Below are 15414 nucleotides of genomic sequence, written 5' to 3'. Positions count from 1 at the left end.
TACAAAAATGGATAATGTTATCCAACTGAAATGTTATTTTTTTAAGAACAATGAATCCACGCATATCATTAAGAATGTGGTAGTTCTCAATGCAAATTTAATTCACCCTATCATTAAAAGTATAGTAATTACCATTAATGGGTCGTAAACAACAGCATAAATGCGGTGATTTTTTTCAATTTTTTGAATTGTATGGGTCTTACTAACAAGTGTCTTCACGGCAATGGTTAAGCATTCCAAAAAAAATATTTTATAAAAAATTTAATATTTCAAATTTCAATGCATTAAATACGCAGATTATCGAGATAAATTTTCTATTTTAAGATCTTAATCATTACCTTAAAGGCATTGATTAGTATTTTCCTTATTTTAATTATGTTTCTTTCCATACTAGTAAGCCAAAAATAAAATTAATAAGTTGAGGATACTTAATTTAAATATAACTATTTTATTTTTATTTTTATTTTTCTTAAACATAATCTTTAAATTTTATAATTTATTACTCAAATATTATTTTAACATTTTTTATTTTAAATTTATAATATTTTTTGGATTTTTTTTAGTCAAGATTTTTTTTATTACAAATAAATACACTCATACTTATAGGAATTAAACTATTAATAATCAATATTTACGGATTGTAATTTTAATCTATCAAATAAATCAATTTTAAATTTTCTTTGAGAGTTGGGGAGGGAGGCATGGCTTTGAAAGAAGAGAAAAATCAAATGAAAATAATAGAACAATTTGAATATGAAAGATTTTGGAAGATATGTTTTTATTCAAAAACTAGTAAGATACCCGTGCTTCCGCACGGGTAAATTTATTTGATATTGTATAAAATTTAATTAGAAATGTATTAATTTAAAATGAATTGTTTAATTATAAATGAAAAATATCATATAAATTCAATTATATTAAATAATTAGATAAAAAATTGTAAGTTGGAGAAAAAAATAAAATTTTATCATTTAAAAATAAAAATTATCTCTCAATTAATAGTAGTTGTTGATTAAAATAAATAGATATTGTATTGATAATGACCCGTGAAATAAATAAAAAAATCTTTGATGCGATATAAAATATATTTAAATACAAATGTAAAATGAACAATAATCATATAAATTTAATTGCATTAAATAATCATAAAAAAAATTTGAGATGGAGAAAATAAAAATAAAAATAAGGATATTATCACTCAAATAAAGACAATGATTGATTAAAATAAAATAGATATTGTGTTGATAGTGACCCGTGAGAAAACAAAACTTTTAATTTTATTAAAATAAAAAAATAGATTTTTTTTAGGAATAAATAAATAAATAGAGACAAAAATTAAAAATGAAAGTAACAAAGTGTGAAAAAAAATGTGAGAGAAATTTAAAATTTTAATTAAGATAGAGAAAGTGTGTGATGATCAATTAAAGTAAATTAAATATTGTGTTGAGAGTGACCCGTAGGTTAAATAAATATTTAATTTTATTAAAATAAAAAAATAGATTATAATTTTTGTGATAATAAGTAAATGGAGAAAAACTAAAATGAAAGTAAGAAAGTGTGGGAAAATGAAATGTGAAAGAAATTTGAAATTTGAAATAAGAGAGAGAAGATGTGTGTTGGGGAGAAAAAGTTGAATCATAAATATTGCAATTGACATTTGGCAAAAGTCTTCATTTTCATTGGACAATAGAAAAGTGATAGGGTGATTTTGTTAATTAGTACTATTTTGTCCAATTTGTAGTGCAATATTTTTTAGTGAGAAGGATAATTTTGTCAGTTTGGTCAATTTCTTAGTAATATGTAGATAGTAGATGTAGATAGTAGATATGTAGATAGTAGATAGTAGACTAAAACTCTCTAATTTAGAGAACTAAAAAATTATATTAGAAAGTTTTGAAAGGTTTTGGTGAGTTGGTTTAAATACTTCCTCCATTTTTTATTTTTATTTTGATAAACACTTCCTCCATTTTTATTTATAAGTAATTTTTAACTTTTTAGACTTAGTAAATAATTGATGTATCTAATTTATATATAGTCTAAATACATCATTTATTCAATAAATTTAAGAAGTCAAAATTTATTTATAAATAGGAATGGTGGGAGTATATTTATGTTGTTATAATATTTCAAAAATTAAAAATATATTAAAGATAAAAAAAATATTTTATATAAAAAATTCAAAAAAAAATATTCAAAGGCAACATTCAAACAGAAGAGGTGGTGATTCGTTTCAATAATAAGAATGTAAGATAAAATACAACATCTACACAATCATGCACAATAACATATCACATTCTCACGCCCAAATCATCATCAACATCATATACAACAACATTATCATCATCACGAGTTAAGATCCTCTCCTTTTCTCAAAAGAAATAGAGAACTCCATTACTAAAGTTTTAATGCATAATGTATTAATGTTTTTGAAAAGTGTGACATGTGTTTGTATAATTTAACTTTTATATCATGAAAACTTTAGTAATCGAGTTCTCCATTTCTTTTGAGAAATGGAGAGGATCTTGACTCCATCATCACACATAGTCATATTTCATTCATGTTATGTGACTCCCAAAAACGACAGTGAATCATATGCATGTGGTACCAATTCAACATTTGGTTCTTCTTATGAATCGGGTCCACCCTTCTAGATATGGGAACCCACCCTTATAGGTTTGGGACAAGTTAAAAGTCTACCCTTTTAGACTTGCAACTCGCGTCTTTCAACAACAATGATGCATGACATATAATTGATGCAACAACTCACCAAACAACAATTCATGTTTATGCACTACAACATTTTTGGCCTACGGCCACGTTAAATTTTTCCAAAGCTTAAAAATTGTGGCCACATACATGATTTGGCCAGGGTTTTCAAATCGTAGACATATATTTTGAAAATTTGAATCCGGAGTGTGAAACCGTGGCCTTTCCTTCAATTGCCACGGTTGAGAAACTAAAGATATTTTAAGCCGCAAATAAAAACCGCAACCTTATAATTTTCCCTTTAAATTGTGCCCCAAGCCCAAAAAAATATACCCCGCCATAATTTCCCTAGTTTCCCTCTCATAATTATTTTCTTTTCTAATTTTTTTTTAGATTAAAAAAAGTATAAAAAAAAATTGAAAAGGTAAATACATGAACTACAATAAGGTGTCATATGTACAGTTCAGATTTCTTGTTCCAAGCCCAAAAATCACCACTCCCACCGCCACAACAACAAAACTATCTTCTTTGTCCAACAGTGTCCTCAAACGCCTCCACAACCACCACCGCCACTTTAAAAACCACCATCTTAACCACCACTACAATAATAACAACAGCCTTGTAACAATCACTTACAAAGAGTGTCTCAAGAACCACGTAGCAAACCTAGGTGGTCACGCCCTCGACGGCTGCGGCGAATTCATGACATCCCCCACCGCAACATCCGTCGACCCGACATCCTTAAAATGTGCTGCCTGTGGCTGTCACCGTAACTTCCTCCGCCTCTCACATGCTCCTCGCCCTCTCCACCGAATCAAACCCTAAAATCAATCTCCGTCTTTTCTCATTTCAACTTCACGTGTGTTGCTTCAAATCCCTAACCGTAAATCTCTCTCTCACCTCACGCTGCTGTGTCAAAGCTCTCTCTGCTCAATACAAATCTACCATGAATCTCTCTCAGCTGCGATAACAATCCTTAACCGCGCTTGGGATCTCTCTCATCTCACGCTGCCGTCAAAGCAACCACCACCACCACGAATCTGAACAGGTTTGTCTACTCAAACCCTAATCATATTTCGTTCTTCACACTTTTTGTTTCAATAGTAATGTTGAATTGAAAACAAATCCTGACGTGAGATTCGAGACCGATTCAAGAGTGTGTTTTTTATGAGTTTTTCCAGTATCATTTTTGGGGTTTTTGGATTTGGTTTTGATAGTGCATTCTTTCTTATATGCAGCATCGTATGGAAATGCATCTCGGTTTATTAATCACAGGTATTCAATTTCCCAAGTTTCAACAGGAATTATTTGTGATTATTTGTTGACAAGCTGTTAAAGGAACATCGTTGACAAGAATCATTTTCTAATTGTTTTCATAGAATAAACTCATGCCTAACGTAAGAAGACAATGGGTGTTTTGGATTTTTGTTGATAGGCTAAGGAAAGGAGTGATGAAGTGTATTGCCAGGTCTTGTTGGTTCCTGAAAATCAGATGAGGCTTATCTATGATATAATCTTATTTTGGTTCAGTTTATAGGTTTGGATGAAAAGGGGAAAAATGTCTTAAGTTATAGGTTTTGATTTTATGGTCATGTCAAATATTTTTAGTGAGCATACTAATTGTAATGGATTTTGCTTAATGTAGCAGTGTCTAGCATCAATATTTTTGTTACCTGAAGTTCAAATCGGATCCTTGATTTTTGGAAGCTACGACTATAACCCATTGCTTGATTCATTGGAAGGAAATTCTGGCTATGGTCGCAGTGATTACTTTCTTGTTGGTTATGACTTCCCAAGCTACATGAATGCTCAGGAAAAAGAAGACGAAGCATACCGGTAAGCCTCGATCTCTTGCGTTTTGTCGGTTTAATATTTCAGCCATAAAATTATCCAAAGTATGTATGATTTTTTTGGGTTTGTTTTGCATGATGCAGTGATATCTTAAGCACTGCTGGGAGTGGGAAGTTCAGCAGTGACAGGACAATTTCTCAGCATTCTAAGGAAATTTGGAACTTCGAAGAATGCCGCGTACCGTAATTTCATGGCTCTGTATAGTATTAGAGCATTGAAATTAATGAAAAGTATATAGTCATGAATAAAAAAGAAAATAATTATCCATAACTAATTTTAGTATGCCGACAATTTGTTATTTGTACATGGGATGGGCTAATTATCCATAATTGATTTTAGTATGCCATGATTTTAGTATCTGTAATTTCATGGCTCTGTATGACTTTAGTCATTGAAATTATCCAAATATTTTTAGTGAGCATGATATTTGTACATGGGATGGGCTAATTAGTTGAAACCTTGCTAAGTTTTTTAAACTCACGACACATTCTGTTGCAGGAGGCTAACCGCGAGTGTGATGGGAATTTCTATAATCTGATCAGTGAAACTTACCAATAGCATCCATGTTCGATGTTTAGGTATCCGTAGGGCTGTTCAATTGAAACGTTCTGGTTCCTTTGCAGCTTCTGGCTTGCAATTGGATCCTAGCTCTCTCAAAATTAATAAGGCAATAATCAACAAATGAATGTTCTGGAATTTCCACTAATGTCTTTGTTCACAAGGATGTGCTTGGAGAAGCTCTTTTATGCTTTGGTGCAACTTCTGTTAGCATGGATCATAATGATGGCAATCAAACAATAGATGAGGTACTTGTGAAGTTTTTTGATTTATTCATTTCAGACGTAGTAATTTTTTTCATAATTTTGATTAAGGTTATCTGATTGAAGATTAGTTGAATCCTTCAGTAGAAATATGGCAAGCAATAAGGATGTGGAAAGGATATCATATAATCACGTTTTTCCTTGCACAAAAATTATGATTAGATATTTAGATAACTTATAAAACATTATTTGGTTACTTCACTTTGAAACATTATTTGGTTACTTCAATTGTTCAAAGAAATATCTAGAAGATTGTTTAAGACAATAGAATGATTTGTGAAGTTTACAAGCCAATTTAACTTTCCTGATAAACAATGCTTATTTGAAACTTTACTGTTGGAAAACTATTAGGTTGTCTTAAGAAAGGATAGTAATATAATAGTGATATATCCTCATAAGTACTTAATATAGAAATGTAGTTCTTTCTTTCTGATTTAGTTATTTCTCTTTAAATAATTATAATCATGGTTTGTTATTTTGAGAGTTTAAAGATGAAGCCCCTGGACCGATTCATGATGGTTACCTTTCATGGTTAGTATAAATCATTTTTCAATTTTTACTTTGCATGTGAGACATTTAATTATGAATTTTTATTTTTAATTGTGATAGAGAGAAGATAAAAGCTAATTAGAGAGAGACACTCAATAACATTTTGAAAACTTTCAGATTTTACATAATATTCAATCTATTTTTGAAATGAACTTTGAGGAACATCTGCTTTCATAAAAATGTGAATTGGAAGTTATGCAATGTGTAAGGTCAGTACCAAAGTCTATTATTGAGTGTACATATAATTACAATTTCACTTCAAGTAGGTAGTTGTTGCCTTTTTAATTGAAAATCAATAATTCATTGATGACTTTTTGATAGTGTTGCGGCCTGACTTCATTATCTTTATCTTTACAGGGTCTTGTGAGTGTTCTTAAATCACTGGTTGATACAGTTGGGGAGTGTTACGGGCTGACTTTATTATCTTTATCCTATTCAAGCCTATATGTATTGATACAGTTGGGGAATGTTCGGGTTGGTCAGAACCAAATTTTGAATACAAGGAAGCACCTCTAGGGATGATTATCTGTTTGTAGTGTTTATAACAACTCTTTATCACTCAAGTTTTTATATTTAGTTTTGGATGATTATCTGTTTTGATGCTATTGTCATTGACGTGTAGACAATAAAATAATTTGTATTCATACAGTTATAATAATCAAGCTTTAAATTCTTCAAAATTGGCGCAAGTGATTGGTATGTTGGTTTAAAAAAGAAAATTGATTTCACTATTGGAGTACGTAGAACTGATTATAAAATTAATTTTTTATGTGTAAAATTGACATGTTTAATTGACGTGTAAAATTGGCTTACATATAGCCGCTGTTTTAATTAGTGGTCATAAACAAACCGTGGCAAGACTTTGAAACTAAACTGTATGCTATAAATTAAATAGAAACCGTGATTTTACGATCTGGCCACAATTTTGTACTCATGGCAAAGACAAACCGCGACCTCAATCTAGATACCTAAATCGCGGCCTATACAAGCCACGGATGTCCATAAAACATGGCACAAACAAGAAAACCGTGGAATATACTTTAGGCCACGCCCGCATATCCCACAGTCGGTTTTCCGTGGCCAAAGCGTTACACCACGGTTATTTTGCATATAGGCGCAGTTTCGTGCCCGTGGCAGGAGACCTTTTTTTTGCAGTGATGTTCCCCCTTCAAAACATAAACAATGATTATGCATTCCCACATAATTATCCACAAGCATCAACAGTATGCACAAATACATACAACAACTTGTTTAAAAAAAACACATAGTGCTCACAACTTAACAAGCAAGTATAATACATCAATTCATATTCATAACACACAAAGATATTATTAATCATAACATTCACTGTCAACAACACATATACGTTACACATAATTCTCATTGATTAATCATATTCTTACTACATATTCAGTCTCGGATTACATTATCACTTAATAAAAAATCACGTTAGCTTTCCAACGCTTTAAATGGTAACTTTTTTGGACTTACGAATCAAAACTTTTATGGCAAAAACGAGTTTGCAATACCAAATCCAAAGAGCTGTTACGGCCACCCATAATGGTTGTTACGATCCGTAATGATCTCAATCCAGAATCTCACTTTGGGCACGCCTCTGGCACCACAATCTAGTGGGCTGTTACGATCACTCGTAATAGTTGTTACGGGCCATAATAGAGTCCAGAAAACCCTTTTTTTGTGCAATTTTGTGCGATCTCTCTAGTTTTTCAACCTTGCAACATATCTCAAACCCCAAGTTTTGACCTCCAACAATTCCAAAACATATCATATCATATGGTACATGAATCAAGTGAAATAAACACATTACAACATCAAGATTAACACATACAATCCCCTAATCCCTTAAAATAAAGTTTACCCCAAAAACCTTCAAAAATGTCATCAATGGTGGAAAACATATCAACAACCAAAAAAGAAAATCAAACGCATATATTCACACGAAAATCATCATCATCCCAGCCAACAATCAAAACAACATCAATAGATTTCATAATTCATCATATTCACATTTCCTATCAGAGGTTAAGGACTCATCTATCACACCCCTCATGCATATACCTTTTTATTGAACCAAAGTCTCACCCTTGCCTTGTGATTGCAGAAAACTCTTGATTGATCCTTGACTTTTCCTCTTCCAAGTCCTAAGCCTCTTTCTTTCTCCTTAGACCCTTGCCACTTTTCACTTTCTCCCAAAATATGCCATGTAAACTCTATTCCTTCACAATTATCTAAAAACCTAGTTTCCTCGTAATGGTATCCCCATCTTAACCTTAATATTTTTTCATAATGCCTACATTTCCCTCACTTACTCTTCATAAATTCAATATTGCTCTTACTTTCTCTACACACATGTGTTCTCTTTAATTTATTTATTTTATTTAATTAGTATAACCAATTCATTATTCTAAATAAAAATAATTCTAATTATTCTCTCTTCCTCTAATTACTCTCCATACCCTACCATAAGGTCTGACATTATTCCTCTCACCCGCTTAAAAAGGTTTCACCTTCCTCTAACTAATTTAAAAAAAAAAACAAAATTATAATTATATCAAATTAAGTTAAATTAAATAATTTACTAAAACTGTGGTGTTATAACTCTCGCTTAAAAAAATTCCGCCCTTGAAAATTACCTCAAGTGAACATATTCGGATATGAATCCCTCGTCTGGATTTCAAGCTCCTAAGTTACATTTCCACCAGTTGATCCTCCCTAAGCTACCTTCACCAAGGTAATCTCTTTATCACGCAACTGCTTCACCTGTCGGTCCTTTATCCGCATGGGTGATGCCTCAACAACCAATTTATCTCTCACTTGTACCTCATCCACTTGGATCACATGAGACAGATCTATAATGTATCTCCTCAACTGAGACACGTGAAACATATCAATAATATTGACAAGCGATGGTGGCAAAGCAATCTGATAGGCCACTTCTTATATCCTCTGCAAAATCTGGTAAGGACCGATGAAATTCGGAGTGACCTTTTAAGATTTAAAAGCTCTATGAACACTTGTTACCAGAGTAACCCTAAAAAACACATTATATCCCTCTTAAAACTCAAGTTTTTTTCCTTCGTTTGTAATGATAACTCTCTTGGAGACTATGAGAAGCTCTCATATGCTCTTAAATCACTTTGATCTTCTCTGTGGTATGTTGAACAATCTCATGTCCAATCACAACACTCTTTTGCTGACTCATACCAACACTAAGGTGTCCTACATCTTCTACCATACAATGCCTCAAACTGTGTCATTCTAATAATTGAATGAAAACGGTTGTTGTAGGTAAACTCAATCAGCGTTGGAAAACTATCCCAAGCACCTTGTTGTTCTAACACACAAGCTCTCAACAAGTATTCTAAAGATTAAATAGTTCTCTCTGTCTGACCATCTGTCTGCGGATGATAAGCAGAACTCAAACATAACTTTGTACCTAAAGCCTTCTGCGACCTCTCCTAAAATCTTGATGTAAATCCCAGATCTCTGTCAGATACAATACTGGATGTAATCTCATGCAAACTCGCAATTCTCTTAATATACATCTTTGTTAACTTCTGCAACGGATGATTAAGTTGAATCAGAATGAAATGCGCCGATGTAGTCAACCTATCCATAATAACCAAAATAGTGTCACAACTCTTTGTTGTCCTTGGCAATTCAAACATAAAATCCATCAAAATGTGATCTCATTTCCACTTAGGAATAGACAATCGCTGCATCAAATCCAATGGCTTCTGATGCTCAACTTTTGACTTCTGGAAAGTCAAACACACATACATAAATTCGACAACCTCCTTCTTTATTCCAGACCACCAAAAGATCTTTTTCACGTCTTTGTACATTTTACTAGCACCGAGATGAATACTCAGACCACCTCGGTGTCCTTCTTTAAGAATACTCTTCTTGAGTTCAGGCATATCAGGAACACATATTATGTCATAGAATTTTATAACACCATTATTATCAATATTGAAATCACTGCCATGTCCTTGATTGATTAAAGAAAAACGATTTACCAATTTCAAGTCAGTCCTATAACCTTCTCTAATATCTTCTAATACACGCTGGTAAGCTTTAACATACTTAGCTTCACACTCTGCGGCGTGACTTCACAAACCAAACTCAAATCTCTAAATTCTTCTATTAGCTTTAGGTCTCTAACCATCAATGTCAACATATGTTACATCTTATAACCCAGTACATCATCCACTATGTTAGCTTTACCATGATGGTAATTCAAACCAAAATCATAATCCTTTAAGAATTCAAGTCACCTCCTTTGTCTCATATTTAACTCATTTTGATTAAATACGTACTTCAAGCTCTTATGATCACTAAACACTTCAAATCTAGAGCCAAAGAGATAATGTCTCCAAATTTTAAGTGTGAACACAATGGCGGCCAACTCTAAGTCATGCGTAGGATAATTCTTCTCAAGAACTATAAGTTGTCTCGAAGCATAAGCCACCACTTGTCCATTATGCATAAACACACCACGTAGACCCATCTTGGAAGCAGCACAATACACGATAAAAGGTTCGGTTGGACTCGATATAATCAACACTAGAGCCAACGTCAACCTTTTCTTAAGCTCTTGGAAACTCTCTTCTCATTTCACATCCCACACATATGTTTGGCCTTTCCTACTTAACTAAGTTAATGGTAGTGCCAACTTAAAAAAACCATCTGAACTTTCAATAATAACTAGCTAAACCCATAAAACTTCTAATCTATGTCACAGACTTCAGAGTTTCCCATTGCGTTACGACCTCATGTTTTGACGGATCAACAGCAACACCCCACTAGAAATTACATGGCCAAGAAAATCAATTTCCCTTAACCAAAACTCACACTTAGATAATTTAGCATTTAATTTCTTTTCTTTCAACAACTCCAACATAATTATCAGATGCTCAACATGCTCTTCATCATTATTTGAATAAATTAGAATATCATCAATGAACACCACCACGAACTTATTCAAATACTGATGAAAATGTCTTATTCATTTATTCTATAAACACACCTAGCGCATTGGTCACACTAAATAGCATCACAAAATATTTGTAGTGACCATACCTCGTTCTAAAAGCAGTCTTCTGAATATCTTTAGTCTTCACTTGAATTTGATGATATCCATACCTCAAGTCAATCTTGCTAAAGACACGTGCACCAACCAACCGATCCATCAAATCATCAATTCTTGGAAGTTGATACTTATTCTTGATAATAACCTTATTCAACACACAAACACGTATTAACATCTTTCTTATTCACCAACAACTCTAACGCACCCCACGACGAGACACTAGGCCGAATAAACTTCTTCTCAAGTAAATCCTCTAGTTTCTTTTTCAACTCACTTAACTCTGCTGCAAACATCTTATACGAAGCCATTGACACCGGACTCGTGTCTGGCGCTAAGTCTATTACAAACTCTACCTCACGCTCAGGCGGATAACCACTAATGTCTTCAAGAAACACTTATGGAAATTCACAAACGGAAAGTAAATCACTAATTACTCCTTTTCCCTTAGTATCCAACGAAGCTAATACCGTGAACACCATCACACCATCTTTCACAAACTCATTTACTTGCTTAGCATACATAAACAAATCCTTCTTTCTCACAAACTCTAAAAAGGACATTATCTTGTCGAAACAGTTATCATACACATGGTTGAATTCCAACTATTTCATACCAAGGAAAATATCAAGGTTCCTCAAATGTAGATATACTATATCCATCCCAAAATCCCTACCAAATATAGTTAACGGACAATTCAAGCAAACCCAAGATGTCATCACCAGTACTAAAGTCAGAGTATCAACAATTATATTCCCATTCATAGTAGTCAATTCAAGATTCATCCTCTCAGCACAATCCTCATAAATAAAGGAATGCATTGCACTCATGTCAATAATAACAACCAATGGTATACTATTAATAAAACACGTATCCTAAATCAATCTCTCTTCCTTGGTAGTCTCTAATCCAAATAAAGCAAAGACTTTCCCTCCAGACTGAACCTTCTTTGGTTTTTGACAATTGGTACTGATATGTCTTTGCTTTCCACTGTTGTAGCGAGTCACAAAACTACCCTCACAATCAATAATGAGATGTCCCGTGTTCCTACATCTGAAATATTTCTACTCCGTAATCGGACACTCATTGGCACGATGACCAGCCACACCACACTTATAGCATTTGATAGGAGCGAGAGTTCATCCCCCACTTGGCTTCTTCCAATTTGAAGTCTTATGTTTCCCTTTGTCAGCACGAGTCATATACAGATTCCCTTTAAACTGTCAATTCCTTTTCTTCTCATTGATATTCCTGTAATAAGAAGATTTAGCTATACTATCTTCATCAAAGATTATGTAATTGTTCACTAGCACAGGAAAATGGCAAACCTCCTAATACCCAATACCCTACTTAATCTCCAGACATAATTTGTTTTCAAACTTGATACACTTAGACACCTCAGCTACAAGATTATTATAATGCGGACAAAACTTCATTAATTCCTCAAATACTCAGCAACAGTCGATTTCCCTTATTTCAGCTCAAGGAATTCAATTTCCTTCTTATAACGCACATCCTCTGGAAAGTACTTCTCCATAAATGCAGCTCTGAACACAGCCCAAGTGATCTTTGTGCCCATAATTTCTATCCTCTGACGTGCATTATCCCACTAGTCCTCAACCTCTTCATCCAGCACATGAGTACCAAACTGTACCTTTTGCTGCTTTGAGCAAGCCATCACCTTGAAGATCTTCTCTATCCCTTTGAGCCCACGTCTGTGCACCATCAAGATCATGTTTTCCCTTGAAGGTCGACAAATTGTTTCTCTAAAACCTTCCCAAAGCACGAAATTCATCATTCTTTCCAGCATTCTATTGGTTCAGTGGGTTATATGCCATTGCTTTAGCCAATGAATCCAAACCTTCAGCAATAATATTATAGTTTCTTCCTCTAGCCATATCTCTACATATAGGCAAAACCATACTATAAGAAATAAAACATTGACAGTATGCACACACTAGTCAGCCAGCAGGGAACAAACAACATCATACAAACATGTCCGGACGGACGGACCTGCTCCGATACCAACTATGTAACACCTTATTTCCCAAACACATAATTATAATTAAATCCAAGGTTTTTCACAAATATTTACACATAGGATGTTACACATCTAGAAACACACACAAACACACTTACTGATCATGTAACACTTAATTTAAACAAACATGCAGCACAGTATTTTAATGCATATGTTTATGCTTAGGATGTTTACACGATATTCAACACATCTGGTCTATACTTGGGATGTGTACACGGAATCCAACTCATCTGATATCTTCATAGGTAAATCATAATTATAACATACCAATTTAAGGTCTCATAATAATTTTATATCACAGTTAAAAAACACCGACTCGTGAGTCTTCTCTTCTCCGAGTAATATCACACCAAAACATAAAGCAAATACGAGAGCATACATTGTCTCTTAGAAATCTTAACATCAAACAAATAATCCACTCCCCGGTGTTACATATCGAAATATAACCCATGCTAAAATGAATGAACTAAAAGAAATAGCTCCAGAAGCTAACCTCCACCCACAACAACGTCTCCAATCTTGAGTATATGCAAGATGCCCATGTAAAGGCAACATTCAAATATAAGGGATGAAAATTCATTTCAATAATAACAATATAGAATGTAAGATAGAGTACAACATCTACACAATTATACATTTAGTTCTTCCTACGAACCAGGTCCATCCTTCTAGACCCCATATCCACCCTTCTAGATCTATGAATCCACCTTTCTAGGTTCATTACAAGTTACAGGTCCACCTTTCTAGACTTGCAACTCGCCTATTTCAATAACGACACAAATTATGCATGGCATATAGTTGACGTAACAACTCACCAATAACAACTATTCATGTTTACATCCCCCTTTCGAAACATACATAACAACCATTATGCGTTCCCACATAATTATCCACAAGCATCAATAGTATGCCAAAATACATCTAATAACATATTTTGACAACAACACATAATGCTTACAATTTAACAAATACATCAATTCATACTCATAACATATAAAGATATAGCCAAAACGATTTCGCAGTACAAAATCCAGGGAGCTGTTACAACCACCCATAATGGTTGCTACAACCTGTAATGCTCCTAGTCCAGAATCTCACTTTGGGCATGCCCATGCTACCAAAATCTAGTGGGTTGTTACGGCTACCCATGATGGTTGTTATAGACTCTAATAGAGCCCATAAAACCTTTTTATGCACGATTTTATGCGATCTCTCTAGTTTTTCAGCATTGCAACATATCCTAAACCCCAAGTTTTGAACTCCAATAATCCCAAAACATATCCTATCATATGGTACATGAACCCAGGGAAATAAACACATTACAACATCAATTTTAATGCGTACAATCCCCTAATCCCTTAAAATAAAGTTTGCCCCAAAAAGATTCATCAATGGTGGAAAACATATAACAAACCAAACAGAAAATCAAACACATATATTCACACGAAAATCATCATCATCCAAACCAACAATCATCACAACATTAATAGATTTCATAATTCATTATATTTAAGAACTCCTCTACCCTACCCCTCATGCATATGCCCTTTTATTCAACCAAATTCCCACCCTTACCTTGTGATTGCAGAATTTTTTTTATTGATCCTTGACTCTTTTCACTTGCCTCTTCACCCGAGCCTCTTTCTCCTTAAACCCTTGCCTCTTTTCACTTTCTCCCAAAATACGTACTATAAACTATATTCTCTCGCAATTCTCTGAAAATCTAGTTCCCTCATTATGGTATCCCCATCTTAACTTTAATACTGTTCCATAATGCCTACCTCGCCCTCACTTACTCTTCATAAGTCCAATATTGCCCTTACTTTCTCTACACACCTATTTTCTCTTTAATTTATTTATTTTATTTAATTAGTATAATCAATTTATTATTCTAAATAAAATTAATTCTAATTATTCTCTCTTCCTCTAATTACTATCCACACCCTACTATAAGGTCACACACCCTTCCTCTCACGCACATTTGTTTTATCACCCATACAAATTAAATAAAAAAATACACAAAATTATAGTGAAATCAAAATAAATTAAATTAAATAATTTATTAAAATTGGCGTGTTACAATTCTTAACGGGGAATGGATCCTACATCTACAAGGAAGATGACATGCCTCAAGAGGAACTTTATCTAAATAAAGATATAGTAACTTTAGTCAAAGAGTTAGGGCATACTGGAGGTGTTACTCCTTGGGATGAAGCGTCTAATAAACGTTTGAAACAACTTATTGAAACCCAATAATTTATGAACGCTCATACTAAGGAGGAGAGAAAGGCTATTTTTAATTAGTTTCCGACCTTCTTCCCCCTTGTTTGCTATCA

This window comes from Vicia villosa, linkage group LG2 (genome assembly GCF_029867415.1).
Source record: "Vicia villosa cultivar HV-30 ecotype Madison, WI linkage group LG2, Vvil1.0, whole genome shotgun sequence".
Classification (NCBI taxonomy): Eukaryota; Viridiplantae; Streptophyta; class Magnoliopsida; order Fabales; family Fabaceae; genus Vicia; species Vicia villosa.
The sequence above is the reverse complement of the archived record's forward strand: the minus strand, read 5'-3'. Positions refer to the sequence as shown.